Source organism: Symphalangus syndactylus, chromosome 3, assembly GCF_028878055.3.
Source record: "Symphalangus syndactylus isolate Jambi chromosome 3, NHGRI_mSymSyn1-v2.1_pri, whole genome shotgun sequence".
Lineage (NCBI taxonomy): Eukaryota > Metazoa > Chordata > Mammalia > Primates > Hylobatidae > Symphalangus > Symphalangus syndactylus.
This window is the reverse complement of record NC_072425.2, coordinates 88,879,734-88,906,279: the sequence shown is the minus strand read 5'-3', so window position 1 is coordinate 88,906,279 and position 26,546 is coordinate 88,879,734. Positions and strand designations below refer to the sequence as shown.

The window sequence follows — 26,546 nt, the reverse complement described above, 5'->3', positions numbered from 1 at the left end:
GTGCCTGCCCATCAGACACCTGATCTCACGAGACCGTCATTAAACGTCTCACTTCTGCTGTTCTCTGGTTCTCTGAGTCTATTCTTTGCATTTGGACAGGTGAGTTTGTTTCTCACACAATTCAATGGTTTTTAATGTATCACAGGGTTGTACTACCATTATCACAATCAATTTTAGAATTTTTTTTTTTTTTTTTTTTGAGATGGAGTCTCGCTCTGTCACCCAGGCTGGAGTGCAGTGGCGCAATCTTGGCTCACTGCAAGCTCCACCTCCTGGGTTCATGCCATTCTCCTGCCTCAGCCTCCCGAGTAGCTGGGACTACAGGTGCCCACCACTACGCCCGGCTAATTTTTTGTATTTTTAGTAGAGACGGGGTTTCACCGTGTTAGCCAGGATGGTCTCGATCTCCTGACCTTGTGATCCGCCCGCCTCAGCCTCCCAAAGTGCCGGGATTACAGGCATGAGCCACCGCGACCGGCCAATTTTAGAACATTTTTTAGTCTCCCTCAAAAAACCCCATACTCTTTAGGTACCACCATGCAAATTCCTCATCTTCCCATCTCCACCACCCAAAGCAATCAATAGATAAGTCTTTTTTAAAAAATGTCTTGCCATGTCACAAAAAGAAGCCTGTCACTTGTTGCAGAGCCAACAATAAATGAATGGAACTGAATACAACCTCCTAATAAGTGTGTGCATGTCAGACATGAGATATAAAATATGCTTTACATCCTATGCCCTAAGCTACTTTCTATCTCTAGATTTGCCTATTCTGGACATTTCAAATAAATGGAATCATAGAATATGTGGCATTTGTGACAGGTTCCTTTCACTTAGCATAACATTTTCAAGGTTTATCTATGTTGTATAACATATCAGTACTTTGTCTCCTTTAATGAATGAATAATGTTGTTAATATTAATTCCATTAATAATATTAATATGGATATATGAAATTTTGCTCATCCATGCATCAGTAGATGGGCATTTTGGTTGTTTCCACCTTTTTTTTTTTTTTTAATTTCATTAAAAAAAATTTTTAAGGCCAGGCGCGGTGGCTCACGCCTGTAATCCCAGCACTTTGGGAGGCCGAGGTGGGCGGATCACCTGAGGTCAGGAGTTTGTGACCAGCCTCAACATGGAGAAACCCCGTCTCTACTATAAAAATACAAAATTAGCCGGGCGTGGTGGTGCATGCCTGTAATCCCAGCTACTCGGGAGGCTGAGGCAGGAGAATCGCTTGAACCCGGGAGGCGGAGGTTGCGGTGAGCCGAGATTGCGCCATTGCACTCCAGCCTGGGCAACCAGAGCGAAACTCTGTCTCAAAAAAAAAAAAAAAAAAGCCGGGCGTGGAGGTCTCGATCTGCTGACCTCGTGATCCGCCTGCCTCGGCCTCCCAAAGTGCTGGGATTACAAGCGTGAGCCACCGCGCCCGGCCAAAATACAAAAAAAATTAGCTGGGCGTGGTGGCGGGCGCCTGTAGTCCCAGCTACTCGGAGAGGCTGAGGCAGGAGAATGGCGTGAACCTGGGAGGCGGAGCTTGCAGTGAGCCGAGATCGCGCCACTGCACTCCAGCCTGGGTGACAGAGCAAGACTCCGTCTCAAAAAAAAAAAAAAAAAAAAAAAATTTTAAGGCTGATTAAGTGGTGCAGTGAGAGTGGAGAAGGAACAAAGAAATCTGTGACTGGGGCCGGGTGCGGTGGCTCACGCCTGTAATCCCAACACTTTTGGAGGCTGAGGCAGATGGATCACAAGGCCAGCAGTTTGAGACCAGCCTGACCAACATGGTGAAACCCTGTCTCTGCTAAAAATACAAAAATTAGCCGGGTGTGGTGGCACACACCTGTAATCCCAGCTATTCAGGAGTCTGAGGCAGAATAAGCACTTGAACCCAGGAGAAGGAGGTTGCAGTGAGGGGAGATCCTGCGCCACTGTACTCCAGCCTGGGCAACAGAGCGAGATTCTGTCTAAGAAAAAAAAAAAAGAAAGAAATCTGTGACTGGTTGTAATCAATTTGTTATAAACACCATTGCACTCGGACCAGAACTTTTGGTTATTTTAAGCAAAAAGAATGACATACCACGAGCATTGAATCAGAACCTGAGTCTTCTAACTGAAGTCCATCCTCCTTCATTTCAACAAGTTATCAGAATTTTATTTGTCCAAAATGTAATGTTTGATAATTGTTATTTTTCTTTTTGTTGTTTCTTGTGCACATAGCATGTCTGGCACATAGGTGAGAATCAGCTATTTTATTTCGGTGTGTCATTCATAATGCTGCTATGAACATTCAGGTACAAGGTTTTTTGAGCACAAATGTTTTCATTTCATTTCAGTATAACCGTAGGCCTCTTTTCCAGATGCTGAACAAATAGCTTCTACAAACACAGACTAAGACACTTCCGTAAGTTATGAGAACTGTCCCCTTTAGCCCATGCCTCCAAACTTGGGCAAGTTAAGTCAAAATTCTACTCAACCTTCCAGGCCCAATTCATTCATTCATGCATTCACGCAATAAATATTTTATGTATTTATTTATTTATTTATTTATTTATTTATTTATTTATTTATTTTTGAGATAGGGTCTGGCTCTTTCATCACATCTGGAGTGCAGTGGTGCCAACAGAGCTCACTGTAGCCCGACCTTCCGGGCTCAAGCAAACCTCTCACCTCAGCCTGTTGCATAGCTAGGACTCCAGGTGTGTGCTACCATGCCATGCCTCGCTAATTTTTCTTTTTTTCTTTTTTTTTTTTTTTTTTTTTGAGACGGAGTCTCGCTGTGTCACCCAGGCTGGAGTGCAGTGGCGCGATCTCGGCTCACTGCAAGCTCCACCTCCCGGGTTCACGCCATTCTCCTGCCTCAGCCTCTCCGAGTAGCTGGGACTACAGGCGCCCGCCACCACGCCCGGCTAATTTTTTGTATTTTCTAAAAAATTTTGAGGAGGCGGGGTCTCACCATGTTGCCCAGGCTGGTCTAAAACTCCTAGGCTTGCCAGGTGTGGTGGCTCACCCCTGTAATCCCAGAACTTTGGGAGGCCAAGGCAGGCGGATCGCCTGAAAGGTTGAGAGTTCAAGACCAGCCTGAACAACGTGGAGAAACCCTGTCTATATTTAAAAAATACAAAATTAGTCTGGCATGGTGGTGCATGCCTGTAATGTAATCCCAGCTACTCAGGAGGCTGAGGCAGGAGAATCGCTTGAACCCGGGAGGCGGAGGTTGCAGTGAGCCGAGATCATGCCATTGCACTCCAGCCTGGGCAACAAGAGAGAAACTCCGTCTCAACAACAACAACAAAAAAAAACAAAAAAAAACCTCCTGGGTTCAAGCAGTCCTCCCACCTTGGCCTCTCAAAGGTGTGAGCCACCATGGCCGGCCTCAACAAATATTTACTGATTCTCACCATAGTGCCAGGCACTATAGTATGTGCACAGGAAACAACAAAAAGAAAAATATTAATTGCCAGACATTACATTTTGGACAAATAAAATTCTGACAACTTGTTGAAATGAAAGAGGATAGAGTTGGGTTAGAAAATTTAGGTTCCAATTCTATGCTGTTGGTGTGTCACACTTTTGTTATATAACATTGGGCAAATGATGGAATTCTTTAAATATTTTCTAATCTGTGAAATATATATAATATTTGCTACCTAATGAAGCTGTGAGAATTCAGCTTAGTATGAGATTTGAAAGCATTCTGCAATGTATAACAAGGTATAATAATTTTTAAAAATATTTTAATATATAATAATATTTTAAAATAATATCTTAATATTATTTTTAATATTCTATCCCTTATAATACAGAATAGGGTTGTGGTTAAGAAGACCCGACTGTCTGGACTGGGTCTTGGCTCTTCCATTTACTGACAAGGATGTTATGGGAATAACATGAATGAATACATGTGAAATATTTAGAATAATGCCTGACAGATAACAATCACCCAGTATTTAATATTAATTATATTATTGTTATTATAATTAACAATAATGTTGTTTAATAATTACTAATATTAACAATTAATAACATTAGCTGATGTTATTATTTAGGAGTTAGGCTTATATAGAATAATCTATTTTTTATTGTATTTTATTTTTTTGCATTTGGAATGGGTCCTTTTTCTTTTTTTTAATTTTTTAATTTTTATTATTATACTTTAAGTTCTAGGGCACATGTGCACAACGTGCAGGTTTGTTACATATGTATATATGTGCCATGTTGGTGTGCTGCACCCATTAACTCGTCATTTACTTTAGGTATATCTCCTATATCTCCCCTCCCCTCACCTCACGACAGGCCCCAGTGTGTGATGTTTCCCTCCCTGTGTCCAAGTGTTCTCATTGTTCAAGTCCCAACTATGAGTGAGAACTCGCAGTGTTTGGTTTTCTGTCCTTGTGATAGTTTGCTGAGAATGATGGTTTCCAGCTTCATCTACGTTCCTACAAAGGACATGAACTCATCCTTTTTTGTGGCTGCATAGTATTCCATGGTGTATATGTGCCAAATTTTCTTTTTTTTTTTTTTTTTTTTTGAGATGGAGTCCCGAGTAGCTGGGACTACAGGCGCGCCTGCCACTGCGCCCAGCTAATTTTTTGTATTTTTAGTAGAGACGGGGTTTCACCATGTTAGCCAGGATGGTCTCGATCTCCTGACCTCGTGATCTGCCCGTCTCGGCCTCCCAAAGTGCTGGGATTACAGGCATGAGCCACTTTGCCCGGCATGTGCCACATTTTCTTAATCCAAGTCTTTGGTTCCAAGTCTTTGCTATTGTGAATAGTGCTGCAATAAACATACATGTGCATATGTCTTTATAGCAGCATGATTTATAATCCTTTGGGTATATACCCAGTAATGGGATCGCTGGGTCAAATGATATTTCTAGTTCTAGATCCTTGAGGAATCACCACACTGCCTTCCACAATGGTTGAACTAATTTACACTCCCGCCAACAGTGTAAAAGTGTTCCTATTTCTCCACATCCTCTCCAGCACCTGTTGTTTCCAGACTTTTTAATGATCATCATTCTAACTGGTGTGAGATGGTATCTCATTGTGGTTTTGACTTGCATTTCTCTGACGACCATTAATGATGAACATTTTTTCTTGTGTCTGTTGGCTGCATAAATGTCTTCTTTTGAGAAGTGTCTGTTCATATCCTTTGCCCACTTTTTGATGGGGTTTTTTGTTTTTTTCTTGATAATTTGATTAAGTTCTTTGTAGACTCTGGATATTACCCCTTTGTCAGATACGTAGATTGCAAAATTTTTCTCCCATTCTGTAGGTTGCCTGTTCACTCTGATGGTAGTTTCTTTTGTTGTGCATAAGCTCTTTAGTTCAATTAGATCCCATTTGTCAATTTTGGCTTTTGTTGCCATTGCTTTTGGTGTTTTAGTTATGAAGTCTTTGCCCATACCTATGTCCTGAATGGTATTGCCTAGGTTTTCTTCTATGGTTTTAGTTGTAACATTTAAGTCTTTAATCCATCTTGAATTAATTTTTGTATAAGGTGTAAGGAAGGGATCCAGTTTTAGCTTTCTACATACGGCTAGCCAGTTTTCCCAACACTGTTTATTAAATAGGGAGTCCTTTCCCCATTTCTTGTTTTTGTCAGGTTTGTCAAAGATCAGATGGTTGTAGATGTGTGGTGTTATTTCTGAGGCTTTACATCTTCACAGGCTACTTTCTGGATACATGTGGAGGTCATTGTAAAAATCCTGACTGATATTTAACTCTGTCAACTTACCAAATGTTAGGAATTTTCAGGTGAAATCCAAATCTCTTCCATATATGAGACGTTGATAACGTGTTATTCCCTTTGTTTCTTGGTTTCATTTCATTTCATACACTATGTATTTAATTGCTCAAGATGACACAAATTCACTTATTACTATTACTGAAACTTACAAGCATTCATGGATGACTAACTGAATTGGTTTTTATTTTTTTTAATTTATTTTTATTTATTTATTTTTTTTTTTGAGACGGGGTCTCGCTCTGTCACCCAGGCTGGAGTGCAGTGGCGCGATCTCGGCTCACCGCAAGCTCCGCCTCCCGGGTTCACGCCATTCTCCTGCCTCAGCCTCTCCGAGTAGCTGGGACTACAGGCGCCTGACACCACGCCGGGCTAATTTTTTGTATTTTTAGTAGAGACGGGGTTTCACCGTGGTCTCGATCTCCTGACCTCGTGATCCGACCGTCTCGGCCTCCCAAAGTGCTGGGATTACAAGCATGAGCCACTGCGCCCGGCCGAATTAGTTTTTATTAAGCATGGTTTGGATACCACCATGGATGTGTGAACTTTGCTCCATTTGACAAAGATGAGCTGTATCCCTTATCTTTTTATCTACATCTTCACAGTTACATGACATTCATTCTCATGATAAAAATCTTTCTATTTAAGGAAAATTTATTACAGTAAAGATAAGCTGATATAGCAAACAGATGCTAAATACAATTGCTTAAAGAAAGCAAAAGGCTGGGCGCAGTGGCTCATGCTTGTAATCCTAGCACTTTGGGAGGCCGAGGCAGGCAGATCACGAGGTCAGGAGATCGAGACCACGGTGAAACCCCGTTTCTACTAAAAATACAAAAAATTAGCCGGGCATGGTGGCGGGCGCCTGTAGTCCCAGCTACTCGGGAGGCTGAGGCAGAAGAATGGCGTGAACCCGGGAGGCGGAGCTTGCAGTGAGCCGAGATCGCGCCACTGCACTCCAGCCTGGGCGACAGAGGGAGACTCCGTCTCAAAAAAAAAAAAAAAAAAAAAGAAAGCAAAAGTTTCTCTTACTCCTTGTATGCAGAGAACCGTCCAGGGCAGCTTGGCTCCCTGATATGAGTCAAAGACTCAGGTACCTTCCATCAGCTTGCACAACCATCCCCTAGGGCACTGTTGCCATATACATGGCAAAGTGAGATTGCCAATCATTTCCTTCAAGTGAAAAAGGAAAAGAGAACAGGAAGAAACATACCCTGTGCTCTACAGCTCAGGCCAGGTAGGAGAATTGATTACTTCTCATGTTCTATAGCAACAAGTAACCACAAAGGATGCTGGAATATGTGATCTACCCTGGTAGTCATACGCCCAGGAAAACAAGGAAAATAGATTTTGGTAGACAGCTAGCAGTTTCCATCAAATATATTATTTTGTTCATTTGGAGAATTATATCTCTAAGATAAATAATTTGTGATTTCAATAAGGGTTTTCTTTCACTGATTCATAGCAATTTAAACCTGCTTTCATATTCTGTTGGATTCCTATTATATTGTGCTATGAGGAAAGCAAAATTCATGCTTGGGAGTAAAGTAGTCACTGACTTGCACTGTTTTCTTGCACAAAGCAAGCTAGCCCAAGAGTCTTTTGAAAGAAGAATAAATTTTCCTCAGGGTCCAAAGATGAATACTCATGATTTGGGGTTATCAAATAAGCTAAAATAAATGCACTTGAAAAGTGTAAATCTTTCTATAAATGCAAGATTTTTATTATTACAGTATTATTATCACTTAAGTGTTAGTGGTCCATTCTTTTTTTTTTTTTTTTTTTTTGAGACGGAGTTTCACCTTCGTTGCCCAGGCTGGAGTGCAATGGCACAATCTCAGCTCACCGCAACCTCTGCCTCCCGGATTCAAGCGATTCTCCTGCCTCAGCCTCCCGAGTAGCTGGGATTACAGGCATGTGCCACCACGCCCAGCTAATTTTGTATTTTTAGTAGAGACGGGGTTTCTCCGTGTTGATCAGGCTGGTCTCAAACTCCCAACCTCAGGTGATCCGCCCACCTCGGCCTCCCAAAGTGCTGGGATTAAAGTCGTGAGCCACCACGCCTGGTCAGCGGTCCATTATTTATAGGATATCATGTGTATTGGCTCAACAAGGAGTTGGCCTTCTTACAAAGACACTTTGTTCTTTACTTTCCAGTTTACTTTTCCAGCCTATCCTAGAGAGTTCAAAGTGTGATCTGCTAAGCTGACTAAAATGTGATGATAATTATAACAGACTTTATCACAGAAATGAATAATATAGTTAAACCCTATGCTTTCATTACCATGATCTATAGTTACACATTTTTAGCTTCTTGTCTGGAACTTACCAAATTTCCTATGTTGCTAACATACTGGTTTCCCACAAGTTATGTTAATTTCTTAGAATTTATTCTTATTCTTTTACAAAAAGCTACATTAGCCCGGGGAGTGGTGGCTCATGCCTGTAATCCCTGCATTTTGTGAGGCTGAGGTGGGTGAATTGCTTGAGGCCAGGAATTGGAGAACAAACTGGCTAACATGGCAGAACCTTGTCTCTACTAAAAATACAAAAATTAGTCAGGCACGGTGGTGCATGCCTGTAATCCCAGCTACTCAGGAGGCTGAGGCAGAAGGATCGCTTGAACCCAAGTGGTAGAGGTTGCAGTGAGCTGAGATCGCACCACTGCACTTGAGCCTGGGCAACAACAGAGTGAGACTCTGTCTCAAAAAAAAAAAAAAAAAGAAGAAGAAGAAGAGAAAAAGCTACATTAAAATTTACATTGGCTTATTGTGGTACTGGCTTTTCCATCCAAGATTCTCGAAAATGTTGGAAATATTCTTTGGAGAAATAATCCTTTTTTTTTTTTTTTACAATGATTCTATAAACAAGTCTCTTGACAAAATGAGCTTGTTTGTCCCACAGAGGTGTGCCTACTTTGGTTGGTGAGAAGATACCTGCAAACATATTGTCTCTTCTCAGGAAAAGAAAAAAAAAAACTTATTTTTTCTCACAATATCCTCTGTAACTATCACTGAATTGGTGTGATTGTTGTCAAACAATAATTATTTCTTATAGTTGCCTATGATTTTTATTTTTGCACTATTAATGTGGAATTTTCTACCAATCTTCAGGAAAAAAAACGAGCGGAAGAGGAGCTTTACAGTAATAATAATACTGTAAGGATGTCCAAAAAAAATAAGATAGTATTGCCGGGCGCGGTGGCTCACACCTGTAATCCCAGCACTTTCGGAAGCCGAGGTGGGCAGATCACGAGGTCAGGAGATCAAGACCATCCTGGCTAACACAGTGAAATCCCATCTCTACTAAAAACAAAAAATTAGCCGGGTGTGGTGGCGGGTGCCTGTAGTCCCAGCTACTCAGGAGGCTGAGGCAGGAGAACGGAGTGAACCTGGGAGGCGGAGGTTGCAGTGAGCTGAGATCATGCCACTGCACTCCAGCCTGGGTGACAGAGCAAGACTCCATCTCAAAAAGAAAAAAAAAAGATAGTATTAGGAGAGTGGACTAATTTTCTAAAATTAGATAATCCTTATGTACCAGAAGCTATAAAGCATGAAGAAGAAATTCTTGCTTTCAAAGAACTGCATTCTAATTTTAGAAAAATTAGACTGTACTGAACAGACGCATAGAGTTAGTCTTGTGCAAAACACATGACTTGTAGAAAGTACCTACCTGATTCACCCAAACATTAGCTTAGATCTTACTTGGGTTAATTTTATACACCACTCCTATTGTTTTAAGAATGTTTGTCCTCTGCAAATGTCTCTTCTTTCAAAAACAAACCCATTTGGGGATTATGGCGATCTTTGTTCCTGACTAAAATTTCTCTGTTCTGTTGCTTTGTATTTTACCTTTCACAGTAGCTTAATCCATATTCTATGGTTTTGTGATTAACCCTGAGTATGGAATCTTAGTGTAGGTTTCATATGAGCCTCATTGGAACATAAAGCACGTCTCTTTGTTTCATTTACAATTTCTGCAATAGCATTGATTTACTTTGCCTTTAGTTTTGTTCACTGAGCAAAGAATTTTCTTTTGAGTTTTTGCTTTCTTTCTTTAATTGGTTAGCTCTGGTAGGTGATTTTGTAGATTTTTTGAGGGGGGGATTCAAAGCACTGATCAGTAATTCATAAAGCTGATTTTTTTTCCACAGTTGAAACAAGCAGTGACATTTGGCAATCCACAAATGCTAGCCCTACTGTCCGCAGTGTTAAGATAACTGATTAGTTCTGCAGCCCTGATCAACACCTCCCAGCATGCACCTATAATGGGCCATAAACTTGAAAGCCCCCAGGCCTCTTTTCCTGTTTCTGGGTGAGGTTTGCAGTGTGGAGGAGGGGCGCCAAGCTCAGTAAGAATGAGTGGGAAACACTGACAGAATCAGAGGGGGAATGGGAAAAAAGAACTTAAGAGGATTATAACAAGAAAGGAAGCATTTGGAGTCCTGGGAGGTGATGCCAGTCAGGATCTCTGAATTGCTAAGAAAAGAGAAATTTTCCCCTTCCTTATGTAGGCCTGGGGCAGGGAATTTCTTTTTCCCTCTCCTATCCTTTTCCATCTTTCTTCGCAGGTGGTGATGGTCCTGCCCTTAGGGAGGAAAGGGACCAGGCCAAACTTCCCAGAGAAGGAAGCTCCATTGAAAGAGTGGCTTTAACTTTACATGTTCACGGGGTAGGAAGGAACAATCCAAAGAGGCATGTTTTTGCCGGACAAGCTGATGACATCTGAAAACCTCAGGCCAACCTGACTCTGAGTGGAACGTAGAAAATGGCTATTCAACAGTGACTATTCAATTTAAAGAGTTCTAAGAAGGGCTTTTCCATAAAAAGTCTTAGACTTTCCAAAGGAAGGTCAGGCAATATGAACCATTTAAATGAATATTTTAATCTTGAAGTGTGTTTTAATCATATTAGATTGTATAAGTCTTTTTTTCATGAACATGTTGCAAATATTCAGTACTAGAGAATACTGTAGTTTTGAATTTTTAAAGAAAATTACTAGACTCGTTACTAGCCACATACTTTTTTTCTCATGAGCCTATTTCTGGTGCTTATACGTTAACAAATTGGCAAAGATATTCAAATTTCTGAATCTGTGGAGTTGCTGATCATAGAGGTGAGAACTCTATTCTTTTTTTTTTAAACAGGATAAATTTGCCTATAATTTGTTTAAGAATAGTGTCAAAATCTATGTCCTTTTTCCTTCTTTCCAGCGTTCAAGATGTGGAAGCGAGGACGTGGTGGGTCCTCTGGTGTGAAATTCCGGATTTCTGTGGGTCTTCCGGTAGGAGCTGTGATCAACTGTGCTGACAACGCAGGAGCCAAAAACCTGTATATCATTTCCGTGAAGGGGATCAAGGGACGGCTGAACAGACTCCCCACTGCTGGTGTGGGTGACATGGGGATGGCTACAGTCAAGAAAGGCAAACCAGAGCTCAGAAAAAAGGTACACCCAGCAGTGGTCATTTGACAATGAAAGTCATACCAGAGAAAACATGGCGTGTTTCTTTCTTTTGAAGATAATGCAGTAGTCATAGTGAGCAATAAAGGCCAGATGAAAGGTTCTGCCATTACAGGACCAGTAGCAAAGGAGCGTGCAGACTTGTGGCCCCCGGATTGTGTCCAATGCTGGCAGCATTGTGTGATTCTCCAGTATATTTATTTGTAAAAGCAAAACAAAACAAACAAAAAAACTTTAAACCCATTAAAAAGTATTTGTTCCCAGAAAAAAAAAGAGTAGTGTCAAAACACTTTAATAGAAGCCGATTTGTAAATACTTCTGTTATTTTAATGTCCTACAAAATTATTTTTGAGGGACTGAGGCAACAGTGAACAGGTAATTGTTAAACCTTCACTATTCATTCAAAAGTAGGAGAGCTCTGGGGCAAGAATGGAGGGGAATTCATGAGTAGCCTACAGCTAAAATAATCCACAGGGAAAAAAACTCTTATCCTAACACCAATAGACATGTTTGTCTACGTGGCATGGCCATTTCTCTGAGTTTTTTAGCCAAAAGAAGAGTATGTGTTTAAGAAACTGCTCTGTGTGATGATTAAATGATTGTGAGTCCGACGACTACCTTAAGCAGTGAAAGTGGCCAAGGAAGACATATTTCTTCCTTCATATTCTGCTTCTTTTCAGTGCTCAGGAACTCTGGTCAAAGGAACACCACTAGAGAACACTGAAGGAGGCATGTCGGGTGGTTCTGCTTCTCCATGGCTCCCTACAATGAATGCCTAGAGAGGGTATTGACATGGCAACCTGATGCCAGCACATCTGTCCACAGCTGGTGAGTCTCACACCCTTCAGTCACAGTGAGAGATGTATGATCTGGGCAAAAGCCAAGTCTTCAGGTTAAATCTCTCTCTCTCTCTCTCTTTTTTTTTTTTTTTGAGATAGAATCTCATTCTGTTGCTCAGGCTGGAGTGCAGTGGTGCAGTCTTGGCTCACTGCAACCTCCACCTCCTGGGTTCAAGCGATTCTCCTTCTTCAGCCTCCCAAGTAGCTGGCATTTCAGGCACCTGCCACTATGCCTGGCTAATTTTTGTATTTTTAGTAGAGACGGGGTTTCACCATGTTGGCCAGGCTGGTCTCGAACTCCTGACCTCAAGTGATCCACCTGCTTTGGCCTCACAAAGTGCTGGGATTACAGGCATGAGCCACTGCACCGAACCTGGTTAATTCTCTTAAGAGCAGCATTCAAAGTGCATTCTTATTTTGTCCTGGCTCTGAATCAACATGGTCAGGATGGAGGCAAACCTTGATGCAGAGCCCCCAGAATTATTAAATGGGACAGGCTCCTAATGGTGAACATACAGGAAGCTGATCCACCAAGAGCTAACTAATCTTATTGAACAGTCACCTAGCAAACTGTTGGCTCATTTGTAATGGTCTGTTCTATCCCTTTATGCTGATTTGCTTGGAGGTAATAAGGCATAATGGTGTTGATTTAGGGAGCCTCTTGACTACAAATTCATCAGCTTGGTGGCGGTAATTGTCAGAGGCAACAACGGCATTGTTCAGTGAGTTTCACCTGGTCAGCACCTAAGGCTGAGTGTTGCAGCTGAGGTTTGAATCAAATTAGGAGTTTCAGTTCTTCTAGGCTAAAATCTGGTGACAGCCTCCACCCTTTCTCATTTTATCTTAAATGATTTCCTCCTGGCTCATTCTGTTCTGGCCTCATCACCTTCTTTCTGTTACTTAAATAGGCCAAAATCATTCTTGTCGCAGGTCCTTTGCTCCAGCTGTTTGCATTTCTCCTAGATTTTCCTGTGAGGGGCTTGCTCCATCCTGTCAATAAACCTAAACTCTAATGTCACCTTCTCAGAGAGGTCTTAGGAAATTAGAGTACCATTTCTCCCATCTCTCACTTCAGCTATTATCAAATTGCCCTCTTTTGTTTTCTTCATAGTATTTATCACTCTTTAGAGATTATTATCTTTCCTTTCTCTTTTTCTTTGATGGCTTTTTTTTTTTTTTTTTCTGAGACAGAGTGCTCTGTCGCCTGGACTGGAGTGTAGTGGCACAATCTTGGTTCACTGCAACCTCTGTGTTAGGTCTAAATGCCAGGGTCTGTGTTCAGCCCATGCTGAAGTCTGAGGGGAGTGAGTGGATGGGCAGAAAGAGTACTTGGGGGGCCATAGGCAGGTGAAATGGAGTTTTATTCAGCAGCTTTCTCATCAGTAGCGTACTCACATTAGCTCTCTCACACTGTCCACCTTTATCTCAGCTATTTGCTCCGGCTCTGAGGCTCCTGCCACCCCCATGCCTGCAGCTGCACCACGGGTTCTCCCTTGCCTTCGGGGTCAGCAGCTTAACTCTTTCTGGGTACTAGCACAAACTGTGTTGTGGCTCCCCTCTGTCCGTCTGCAAGATGGACAGCTTTGGCTCTCTCTCTTTCTCTGGGTGCCAGCATGCCTGCCATGTCAAGCCATGTTGAGCTGAGCTGAGCCCCAGGAACCAAGCCAAGAGCCCCTGTAGAGCGTCAGCAGGACAGTTATACCTTTTACAGACAATAGTGGCTTAGGGCCAAGTATGAACTTACACAGACAGGTTATATGACAAGTGGAGGTGTGCGCCTGTGCACCAGACTCACTGAGTCATGCAGGCCTGACGTCTGCCTTGGCCTATCCTTGACCAAAGCACATCCATGTACCTCACACTCCGCCTCTTGGGTTCAAGCAATTCTCCTGCCTCAGCCTCCCGAGTAGCTGGTATTACAGGCACACACCACCATGCACTGGCTAATTTTTGTATTTTTAGTAGAGACAGAGTTTTGCCATGTTGGCCAGGCTTGTCTCAAACTACTGACCTCAAGTGATCCATCCACCTCAGCCTCCCAAAGTGCTGGTATTACAGGCGTGAGCCACCATGCCTGGCCTGATGGCATTTTCTATTTGAATTTTAAGTTCCATTTTAAGGTTAGGAGAACTGGACCTTACTTAACACTGTGTCCCATGGATTCAACACAGGACCTGGCTCTTTGAACAAATTTGATAAATATTTGTTTACTGAATGAATAAAAAACACTCACAGGCACGGTTGCTTATGTCTGTAATCCCAGCACTTTGGGAGACTGAGGTGGGTGGATCACCTGAGGTCAGGAGTTTGAGACCAGCCTGGCCAACGTGATGAAACCTTGTCTCTACTAAAAATACAAAAATTAGACGGACGTGGTGGTGCATGCCTCTAGTCCCAGCTACTCGGGAGGCTGAGGCAGGAGAATCACTTGAACCCAGGAGGCAGAGGTTGCAGTGAGCCGAGATCGTGCCACTGCACTCCAGCCTCACCAACAGAGTGAGACTCCGTCCCCAAAACAACAACAACAACAACAACAAAACATTTCCATCCATAGTAACCTTTTAAAGCTCTGGGCCAACACCCCGTCTTTGCTTTCCTCAGCTGCCACACTGAATCACGTATGTTCATGCCACCCATTTTCCTGACCAAACTAAACTTAATCAAATATGTTAAGAGCCTCAGATTTCCCTTCAGATGGTGGTCAGCAGCCCAGCCCTGGGTTTTGCAGGTCCCTATGCAAATCAGGAGACAGAATCTTGCAGCAGGCCCTGAAATCGGGGATCTGGAATCCTTTGCTCCCAAATGACCTTGAGACTCTGCAGAGATCTCAGGTCACCATTTTGCTCTCCTCTATTAGTCCTAGTTTTTAGGACTATGCCACTGCTTGTTTTCTAACACCCTCCTTCTCTCCAGCCTGGGAACCGAAGGCCTGCCCTTGGCAAGGATCCTGTTCCACATGGACAAAAATGCCTAAATGACAACCATCTGCCATCTACTGGCTCTCTTTCCTTCCCAGCTTTCTCTGCCTACCCCCCACCCCCAACCAAGTTAATTACTGCTTGACAATCCAGAAAGTCCTGGAAGGCTGGAGAAGGCAATGCCATTACACCTCCCTGATCAGGATCGCTTGCCTTTGGAAGAAAGAAAAACAGAGTGGATAGTTAGTACCTTCAGCAAGGCTTGAAATTCTTGCTTTGCTATTAGAGTAAGCATTTCTTGTATTTTACATGTTTTATTTCAAATGCAGCATTGGTATGATCAGATAAGCTGACACTGGAATTTCTGATTTTCCCTTTTCCTCTTTCTCTCTTTTATTTTTTTCTTTTTATTGACATTTGTACTTTAAGAATGTAAATGTAGGAATTCTGGTACCTTTCTTAAAATCCAGCTTTTCTTGATACTATGTCTTGTTTCAAGTATGTAAACAAGCTGTTGTGTTCTCTGGTGCCAATTGATAGGAAGGAAGAGAGGGAAGTTTAGCTTTGTATTCTCCTGGCTCCTCCCCGGTGGATTGCTAGGCAGGCCACAGCTCCTGCTGTGAGGACTTCTGCAGCTACAGCTCCCTGGTACCTCCTCTCCCTCTTGCCCAGTCAGGCCTAGGAGTGGTAATAGTGCCCTACTTTGCTACCCCTAGAGTGCTTCACTCTTCTTGGTTTCTCTTTTCTCTTCCTGCACCTTTGTAAATGGTCGCTTTATTAAGCTTTATCTAATTATCTGTTGGAGGGTGTCATTTGTTTCTAATGAGACCTTAAGTATATGGGATATGAATTAGGGTAAAAGCATTAGTCCATGAGATATGGTGTATGGTATAAATGTTTAGAAGAAAACATAAGAGAAAATCTTCAGAACCTTGGGCTAGGTGAAGAATTCTTAGACATGACATCAATATTATAATTCTATAAAAGAAAACAAATAAATTGGCTTCTTCAATGCTAAAAACTTTTGCTCAATGAAAGATGCTGGTAAGAAGACGAAAATACAAGCTACAGATTTATGGAAAACATTTGTCAACCACTTCCAAACCATATAGATGATAAAGAACTCTCAAAACTCAGTAGTAGGCCTGGCGCGGTGGCTCACGCCTGTAATCCCAGCACTTTGGGAAGCCAAGGCGGGTGGATCACGAGGTCAGGAGATCGAGACCATCCTGGCTAACATGGTGAAACCCCGTCTCTACTAAAAATACAACAAATTAGCCGGCGCGGTGGCGGGCGCCTGTAGTCCCAGCCAGCTTCTGGGGAGGCTGAGGCAGGAGAATGGCGTGAACCCGGGAGGCAGAGCTTGCAGTGAACCGAGATAGTGCCACTGCACCCAGCCTGGGCGACAGAGCGAGACTGCGTCTCAAAAAAAAACCAAAAAAACAAAAAAAAACCCAACCAAAAAAAAAAACAAAACTCAGTAGTAAAACAATCCATGACTAAAATTTTTTTAAAAAGAAGTGATAACACCAAATGCTGGCAAGGATGCAGAGAAATTGGATCCCTTATACATTACTGGTGGGAATGCAAAATGGTACAACCACTTGAAAATAGTTTGGCCATTTCTTAAAAGTCTAATCACGTTTTACCATACAACCCAGCAATGATACTCCTGAGCATTCAACCCAAAGAAAATAAAACTTATGAACACAAAAATGTATATGCAAATGTTTATAGCAGCTTTATTTGTAATAACCAAAGATTAGAAACAACCCAGATGCCCTTCCATGGGTGAATGAATGATCAAACTGTGTTGCATCCATACTATAGAATACTACTCAGCAACAAAAAGGAATCAACTATTATTACACATGTAACAAGTTGGATGGATCTCAAGGCAATTATGCTAAGTGAAAAAAAGGTTATAAACAGAAGGTAACATACTGTATTATTCTATTTCTATAACATTCTCCGAATAACAAAATTATAGAGATGGAGAACAGAGTAGTTGTTGGCAGAGGATAGAGATGGTCTCTGGGAGGGAGACGGATGGGTATAACTATAAAATAGAACTATTAGGGATCTTTGTGGTAATGAAACAGATCTGTACCCTTATCACATCTACATGTAATAAAATTGTCTGAATCACACACATGTGCAGATACACACAAGTACCTGTCAACATTGGTGAAATCTGAATAAGACTGTACTTGTACCAACATCATTTTCTTGGTCTTGATATTGTATTAGTTATGTAAGATGTTATCTTTGAAGGTGAAAATGGGTGAAATACACATGGGACTTCTTTGTATTATTTTGGCAACTTCTTGCAATTCTGTAATTATTTGAAAATAAAATTGGCCCCAAATTGGGACCACTAACTTGGGAAATATGTTGTTTTATTCTTTAGCATGAGAGAAGGGGGAAGATGAGGGTACTGCCACAAGTACTTTGCTGTTAGCTATATGTCATTGCTAAGCTCTGTCATTAATTGTTAAATTGACAAACAGACTAAAGTCAAGATCCCCATATTCCAATGGAAATATTTTATTTTCAATTGTTGTTTAATGTAAAAACATAAACTTGCCTTTAAAATGAGTTTTTCATATACTGTTTTCTTGTGGAAGTATTTCCAGGAAAGAATATCAAATCTATAGAAAGTTTTCTCATTGTACAAATGTAAAAATACAAAATACTAGTAATCTGCTCCTTAAGAATGCTAAAAATTGTGCAGAGACTTCACACATCTTCAGGGAGCCCTGGGTACCCTTACAGAGACTTTCTAAAGAGATATCATCATTCACTGATGACCAAAAACTTCAGTAACTCCAAACACACTCTTCACAAAGAGAACACAAGAAAGAACACTGATGGAGGCAGTGTGGCATTTCAGAAGGCTGTGGCTGCAGTGAACTTTGTTTAACCAGGGTGATGAGCTTTTCTCTTCCGTTATAGACACAGAGAACTTGGCTTTCAAGTCAGAGCACTGACTGGGGTTTGGACAACAAGGGAGAAGGTGGACAACATCAAACATCTCGTTAATTCAAGTAAACATGGAGACAGCTTGATTTTATTCAATCTCAAAATTATATACTTCTTGAAAGGCTGACATATTTCCAAATAGATCTATATCAAAAAATAGATTTAGAATATGTGATAGTGTTCCAGACATTTGTATATGTTGCTGTCATTATGTTAACAGTTCCTTGACAATTTTTATAAAGACCTCAAAAATTTTTCTAAAAATTGTTCCCAAAGCTTGGAGTGCATGCTTTGCTTGTACTACCACCTTCAGGAAGACTTCTGTAGTGCCTGGCACGAACGTACTTTCAAAAGGACACTAAATATTACCCTTGCAATCTCTTCTTTTTCTTCTAGAGACATGTAAATTCCTCTCTTTTATATACCCATGTTTTGACTCATTCAAGTTATAAACATATTTTTTGAATAAATAAATGAAATTCATGACTCAATAAGGACTTGCTATATTCTAATTTTTTAGATTAAAGACATTTTATGGCATAATAGTGTTGTGGGACTTTTTCCTTAGTTCAGCTAAAGACAGGGTTCTTTATCACATGGCCACGAAAAATTAGGCTCACAGACAATCCGAAGCGAGAGGAGGGCAGAGTTTATTCGGTGAAATGGAAGAAAAGGGGAAACAGAGACTCTTAGCAAAGCAAGAGTGTGCTTCCAGCCACTGGGCTTCCCCCCTCACAGATTGAATCCCAGGTTCCACCCAGGAAGAGGAGGGGCCAGGCTCCTCCCGCTGCAAACGCGCGAACTTCTGTGGCTCCATCCCAGCGCGCACTCCTCTCAGTGCACTGGCCGGTTGGAGTTTTGCCAGGGAGCTCTTCCCACCTGCCTGTCTCAATAGAAAGAATATGTGAATTTGGATTCAGGGACACCTTTATCACCTATGTGACTTTAGGTAAGTTACAAACACAGTGAGCCTGTTTTTGTGCTAGTAAAACCTACTATGGCAAAGGTTTACTCGACTATGAATGAGGTCTTGACCGTTGAAGTGATTTGTAATGTACTTACATTAGGACTAGAGTTAGTGGGCTAACTCAGAGGCCACAGTTAGTGGTACTGACAGAGATTGCATTTAGGTCTTCCCAAAGGTGGTTCCGTTCTTTAACCTTAGATGTTTAATTTAATTAATTTATTTATTTTTAGAGACGGAGTCTTGCTCTGTCACCCAGGCTGGAGCGCGATCTCAGCTCACCGCAAGCTCCGCCTCCCGGGTTCACGCCATTCTCCTACCTCAGCCTCCCGAGCAGCTGGGACTACAGGCGCCCGCCACCGCGCCCGGCTAATTTTTTTTTATTTTTTATTTTTTATTTTTTTTGAGACGGAGTCTTGCTCTGTCGCCCAGGCTGGAGTGCAGGGGCGCGATCTCGGCTCACTGCAAGCTCCGCCTCCCGGGTTCACGCCATTCTCCTGCCTCAGCCTCCCGAGCAGCTGGGACTACAGGCGCCCGCCACCGCGCCCGGCTAATTTATTTTTTATTTTTTATTTTTTATTTTTTTTGAGACGGAGTCTTGCTCTGTCCCCCAGGCTGGAGTGCAGGGGTGCGATCTCGGCTCACTGCAAGCTCCGCCTCCCGGGCTCACGCCATTCTCCTGCTTCAGCCTCCCGAGTAGCTGGGACTGCAGGCGCCCGCCAACACGTCCGGCTAATTTTTTGTATTTTTAGTAGAGACGGGGTTTCACCGTGTTAGCCAGGATGGTCTCGATCTCCTGACCTCGTGATCCACCCGCCTCGGCCTCCCAAAGCGCTGGGATTACAGGCTTGAGCCACCGCGCCCGGCCTAATTTTTTTTATTTTTAGTAGAGACAGGGTTTCACCGTGTTAGCCAGGATGGTCTCGATCTCCTGACCTCGTGATCCGCCTGCCTCGGCTCCCAAAGTGCTGGGATTACAGGCGTGAGCCACCGCGCCCTGCCGATGTTTTCCATATTTAATGTTGTCACTCATCTTTTAGCATGGGCGTCTAAAGCAGGTCTGAGGACAGCGGGTATAGTTTTCTGCAACATGACACAAAGAGTACCAGGGCGAGATTATGTCTGTCACAGATGAAAATATTCTATTTATGTGTCATAGTAATCTATTCATTGGTTTATGGACCCAAAATTCTCCAGGGGGACTCACAAATCCCCATAATGTTTCTATGTGGCAGATTTTTCATTTGGAGCTCTGATTTAGTTGACAGATGTGTAAAAATCACACGTAGCCAAGTGACTCTTCAGTCAGCACTAAGCTGATAATGCTGAAGACTGGTTATTCCTGCTAAGATTCACTGGACCCTCTGCCCAGACTGTTTTTCAAATCTCATATTAGAGCTTAATGTTATTTTATTTTATGCCAGTGCTGTGCTCCCCAATGCCATATCTTTAAAATATTGTGCCCCATTCTAATACAAACACTAACTTACATGGGAAGCTCTCTTTTGAGGAAGTCGAAGTAGATCAGTAACTAAATTCAGTTCCTTAAAGGTGTTATGGTAAAACTCAGAGAGTCACATGCAAGTCAGATTGGGAGAAAGTTTCTTGGAATAATAAATTTTAAAATCTTAAAAGATAAGAATTAGTTGGATGTTAAATATTGAGTCTCAGCTGTATCATGTCACTGGTATATGGAGGTAAGTTGACTTGCCCAAAATCTGCTGAGAATAACTGGTAGAGCTAGAATTTGCATCCACGTGTCTTCTGGTTACCCCAGTTTGAGTGCTCTTTTGGCACTCTTACTATCCTTTACATAAAAATATTAATTGTTTATTGGTAGGACAGTTTTAGTAAGCACAGAAATTATATTAATAGCAGTGCTATATCAAGAAGTGGACAAATTCCTGTGTTTTGTTTTAGATTTTGTGATGATGATCATGGCCATTAAGTAGGATAGCTATGTGATAGAAAAAAATTTAACAAATTTTGCTGCATCAATATTTTGCTCTTTGTGTTATTTCAGAGTATTTTTCCCCACTCCCTTTTTCTCTTCAACTGGCAAAACAAACCCAAAATATGATTCTACATAAAAAATTTCATTAGTTTGATTTTTTTCTTAGAAATTCTATTATTCTTCATAATATATGACAGCTTTTAAAAATGACTTTATTTCTTTAAAAAGAAATAAAAATGGGTTTCAATTTGCAGTGCAGGCAAGGTATATCAAAATATGTGCTAGGATATATATCAGGGAAGTCTGGCCTGAAATAGAGTAGACCTGTGATATTTATAAATATTTGCAAATGAATCTTTTAGTCACTTTTCAAATCCCTGAATTTCTAAATAGTGCTTTGGCTGCAAAAAAACTAAAAATCTAGTGCTTCCAAACGTCATGTAGAGAATGTAAATGGTGTAATTCTAGAGGAAGACAACAGAGAAGAGTGAGGAGTATGGTTCACTGGAAAGCGCATGACCTGTCTTCAGGGGCCAGTTCATAATCAACTTTAGTCCTGTGATGTCATAGGGGAATGCAAATTCAGTATTAAGTGTTCCTGATTTTATTTTTTGAGAAGTTTGAAGTATTTTTTTTTCTTTAATGCTGACAACTAATTTCGATTTTTAAAAAACATCCAGGCCAAATTAAATACATCTGTCATTGTATCTGGCCTGTGGGTCTTTAGCTTTTGACCTCTGATCTAAAGCATTTAATTCCTTCCTATAAAATTTAGCCGTGACAAGCAGAGTGCAGCAAAGCTGAATTAAAAGCAAATGCTGGACAGTCAGCCATGCTCAGCCCTTAACACTGCTCTTTGTAACTACATGATTCAAATTCAGGATTTAGAAAAATAATACATTCCTTTAAGCCGCGGGTCTCAAGATCTCTGATGGAAACTGCATGATATCCTTTTTTTTTTTTTTTGAGACGGAGTCTCGCTCTGTCACCCAGGCTGGAGTGCAGTGGCGCAATCTCGGCTCACTGCAAGCTCTGCCTCCGGGGTTCACGCCATTCTCCTGCCTCAGCCTCTCCGAGTAGCTGGGACTACAGGCACCCGCCAGCACACAGGGCTAATTTTTTGTATTTTTAGTAGAGACGGGGTTTCACCGTGGTCTCGATCTCCTGACCTCATGATCCGCCCGCCTCGGCCTCCCAAAGTGCTAGGATTACAAGCGTGAGCCACCGTGCCCGGCAACTGCATGATATCCTTACAGCCAATATTTCCTGTATTTGAAAGCTGGGTTAACTCTCATTGATTTGGAAAGTTCTCTGTGGTCCTTTTTGTTCTCGTTCTAAAAAACCCAAAAAACCAAAACAAACCAACCAAAGGGATTAACTCATGATAGGTAGAAGGCCTTAAATGGTAGGGTCTTACACTGAGAGCAGCTCCTGCCAGCTTCCTCAATACATGTGGCTGGTTTGATTAAGATAAAACCATGGGGCCGGGCGCGGTGGCTCACGCTTGTAATGCCAGCACTTTGGGAGGCCGAGGCGGGCGGATCATGAGGTCAGGAGATCGAGACCACGGTGAAACCCCGTCTCTACTAAAAATACGAAAAAATTAGCCGGGCGTGGTGGCGGGCGCCTGTAGTCCCAGCTACTCGGAGAGGCTGAGGCCGGAGAATGGCGTGAACCCAGGAGGCGGAGCTTGCAGTGAGCCGAGATTGCGCCACTGCACTCCAGCCTGGGCAACAGAGCGAGACTCCGTCTCAAAAAAAAAAAAAAAAAAAAAAAAAGATAAAACCATGATATTGAAAGAGTTTTGATATTTTTCTTTCATTAACACTTTTTAAATCCAAATACTCTTATTTATTTACAATTTTATATTTTGCAAAGGTGAAACCAATGTCTTAGGAATGAAAGATTAACAAACTAAAGAAGTAATTACTATAATACAATTCAGCATTATGAGAAAGAAACCACTTTTCTAGAGTATTCTACATTGTGTGTACATATATTTCAGTCTAGGGTTGTTACTCTTATTACTAACAGTTTGATGCAAAAACTCATTAAGAATACTAAAAAACTGCCCTCTTATGTTAAATTCAACAGTCTTTATTGGATTTATCACTTTAAAATAGCTGTTCTCAAATTTTATCATCTGTGTAGTACTAGTCACCAATGATGGCTACCAACAGCTCTTCCTAACCCTGTACATTCATGGTGCCCCTTCCATCAAAAGGTAGTCTTGTTTCCCTTTCCTTGAATCTGGTCAGGTCACATGACTTGCTTTGATCAACGGAAAGCAGCAGAAGAGTCTCTGAGTCAGTTCTGAGACTAGCTCTGAAGAGATCTGGCAATTTTCTTTTCTTTTTTTTGAGACGGAGTCTTGCTTTGTCGCCCAGGCTGGAGTGCAGTGACGCGATCTTGACTCACTGCAACCTCCGTCTCCCAGGTTCATGCCATTCTCCTGCCTCAGCCTCCCGAGTAGCTGGGACTACAGGCGCCCGGCTAATTTTTTGTATGTTTAGTAGAGACGGGGTTTCACCGTGTTAGCCAGGATGTTCTCGATCTCCTGACCTCGTGATCCGCCTGCCTCGGCCTCCCAAAGTGCTGGGATTACAGGCGTGAGCCACCGCGCCCGGCCGAGACCTGGCAATTTTCATGTCTATGATCTTGGAAATCAGCTTCCACGTGAAAAAGCACAGAGTAGACTACTGAATGGGGAGGGACTAGAGGAGAGAGAGAGATTCCCCACGGAAGAGGACTTTGGTGCCCCATTGATGGTCAGCACCAAGTGCCATGAGTGAGACCCTCTTGGATAATTCAGTCCAGTAGAGCTCCCAGCAGAATGCAGCCATCTAAGTGAAGTCAGCTGATATCACCATGGAGCACAAGTCCAGCCAATCCACAGAATTGCAAGAAAAAAAAGCGGTCATTATTTTGAGCCATTACATTTTGGAATGGTTGTTTATGCAGTGGTAAATAACTGACATGACCTGCTTGTTACTAATGCTGAGATCTTGGCACCTCTTGCAGAGATTCTTACTCAATAGGTTTGGATGAGGCTTGGGAATCTGCTAGTTTAACAAGGTCCTGGAGTAATTCAATGCCAGGTAGTATTTTCAGAGCCACACTCAGGACCATTACTCTGAAGTACTCCCAGGGATTATTCAAGAAATTTATTGTCAAGTATGAAGAAAATATTAGAATTTCTGTTTCTGTATTTCTTTGGTCTAAAAAAATTACAAAGAAATTATGCTTGACTATGATTGATATCCTGTACATTAGGTGCTCATGTGATTTTTTGGGCATGTTATCCTTCAAATAGAAGGGACCGTCTAACGTAAAGAGGAGTGGACATTCTCTCCTTTCATTCCTTTAGGAGCGACCTAGCTTACGTGTGTCTATGCTAAGTGAATCTATGGATTACACTATAGAATATATTATATTATAGAATCTTCCCAGTGTTTAGTCGTAAGATGGGGGGTTGACCATGAAAATCTCTTATGCCTTACTTACAGTTCAGTGGTTACTTTGAGACAAAACATTTGGAATTGTCAAATTTAAAGACAAATAGTTCACATTGCTTTTACAAAATACGAGTTTCCAAGTAGGCTGACCTTTCTGTAATACGTAACTGTGAATAGAATGCTACCTACTAGAAAATTAACATCAGCACGTATACACACATACTTGCTCACTTCCTTTGTACCCACAAAATAGCAGCAGTTTTCACAGTAAGTGAGAGTTTCTTTTTTTTTCTTTTTTTGTTAAGGAGCATTTAAAAATAAATGATGGGAAATGTTTCCATTGTTATATGATTTTGCAGAAATTATGTGTTACATAAGCAGTTGCTTATTTTGGCACACTTCAAAAATTTTGAACCAGAACTTAAAAATATTTTTTCATATCTTCCGAGTTAGGAATTTTTGTGTGTTTGAACACATTTATGATTAGCTTGCAACAATGATTGGACATTAGAGAAAATGGAAATTTATTGGCTGAATTTCACCAAAAATCATCATATTTGGGTGAGAGATTAAAATACGAGCATCATGGTCGGGCAGGTGGCTCACACCTGTAATCTCAACACTTTGGGAGGCTGAAGTGGGAGGATCCCATGAGCCCAGGAGTTTGAGACCAGCCTAGGCAATATATGGAGACCCTGTCTCTGTGAAAAATTTTAAAAATTAGCCCTGCATCAGGGCACACACCTGTGGTCTGAGCTACTTGGGAGGCTGAGGTAGCAGGATGGCTTGAGCCTGGAGGTTGAGGCTGTAGCGAGCCGTGATTGTGCCACTGCATTCTAGTCTGGGCGAGACCCTGTCTCAAAAAAAAAAAAAAGAAAAAAAGAGAAATCTTTTTCACCTATCATTAAAAAATCATAGCAAAAGAAACTGAACTTAGAAGCAGACCTTCAAATCCTGTCACAAGTTGTTAAACCAAAATTGGTGAAAATATTCAAACATATTATTGTATTAATTTAATTAACGTTGTATTTTTAATGAGAGCTTTTCTTATTTTTTATTTTTCGAGACGAAGTCTCGCTCTGTCACTCAGGCTGGAGTGCAGTGGTGCGATCTCGGCTCACTGCAACCTCCACCTCCCTGGTTCAAGCGATTCTCCTACCTCAGCCTCCCAAGTAGCTGGGATTACAGGTGCCCGTCACCAAGCCTGGCTAATTTTTGTGTTTTTATTAGAGATGAAGTTTCATCATGTTGGCCAGGCTGGTCTCAAACTTCTGACCTCAGGCAATCCACCCACCTCGGCCTCCCAAAGTGCTGGGATTACAGGCGTGAGCCACAGCGCCTGGCCGAGAGTAGTGTTTTTTAAAATACTATCACCTAATAAAATACTGTATGCTTTATTATTTTATTTGGTAAATTTTCTTTTTTATCTTAGATATAACTAATATGATAGCACATGTATATAATTTTATTATTTATTTATTTATTTATTTATTTATTTATTTATTTGAGACGGAGTCTCGCTCTGTCACCCAGGCTAGAGTGCAGTGTTGCGATCTCCGCTCGCTGCAAGCTCCGCCTCCCGGGCTCACGCCATTCTCCTGCCTCAGCCTCCGGAGTAGCTGGGACTACAGGCACCCGCCATCACGCCCGGATAATTTTTTGTATTTTTAGTAGAGACGGGGTTTCACCGTGTTAGCCAGGATGGTTTCGATCTCCTGACCTCGTGATCCACCCGCCTCGGCCTTCCAAAGTGCTGGGATTACAGGCGTGAGCCACCGCTCCCGGCCTATTTATTTTTTGAGACAGAGTTTTACTCTTGTTGCCCAGGCTGGAGTGCAATGGCGCTATCTTGGCTCACCGCAACCTCCGCCTCCTGGGTTCAAGCGATTCTCCTGTCTCAGCCTCCTGAGTAGCTGGGATTACAGGCATGTGCCACCATGCCTGGCTAATTTTTGTATTCTTAGTAGAGACGGGATTTCTTCATGTCCGTCAGGCTGGTCTTGAACTCCTGACCTCAGGTGATCCATCTGCCTTGGCCTCCCAAGTTGTTGGGATTACAGGTGTGAGCCACTGCACCTGGCCTATGATTTTAAAATGAATAAATTTACAACTACTTGCAGTTCATACTTGGACATTTTTTACTGATGGAGTGTATTGTCTAAAAACTTGGGAGACCAACATTCTAGAATATCAAGAATTTTTTTTTTTTTTTTTTTTTTTTGAG

The 26,546-nt window shown here is 41.8% G+C and overlaps 1 pseudogene; it reads left to right on the top strand.

The window, feature by feature from the left end:
* Nucleotides 1-10,940: 10,940 nt before the first annotated feature.
* LOC129478541 (large ribosomal subunit protein uL14-like) lies at nt 10,941-11,394 on the top strand (annotated as a pseudogene).
* Nucleotides 11,395-26,546: the final 15,152 nt, after the last annotated feature.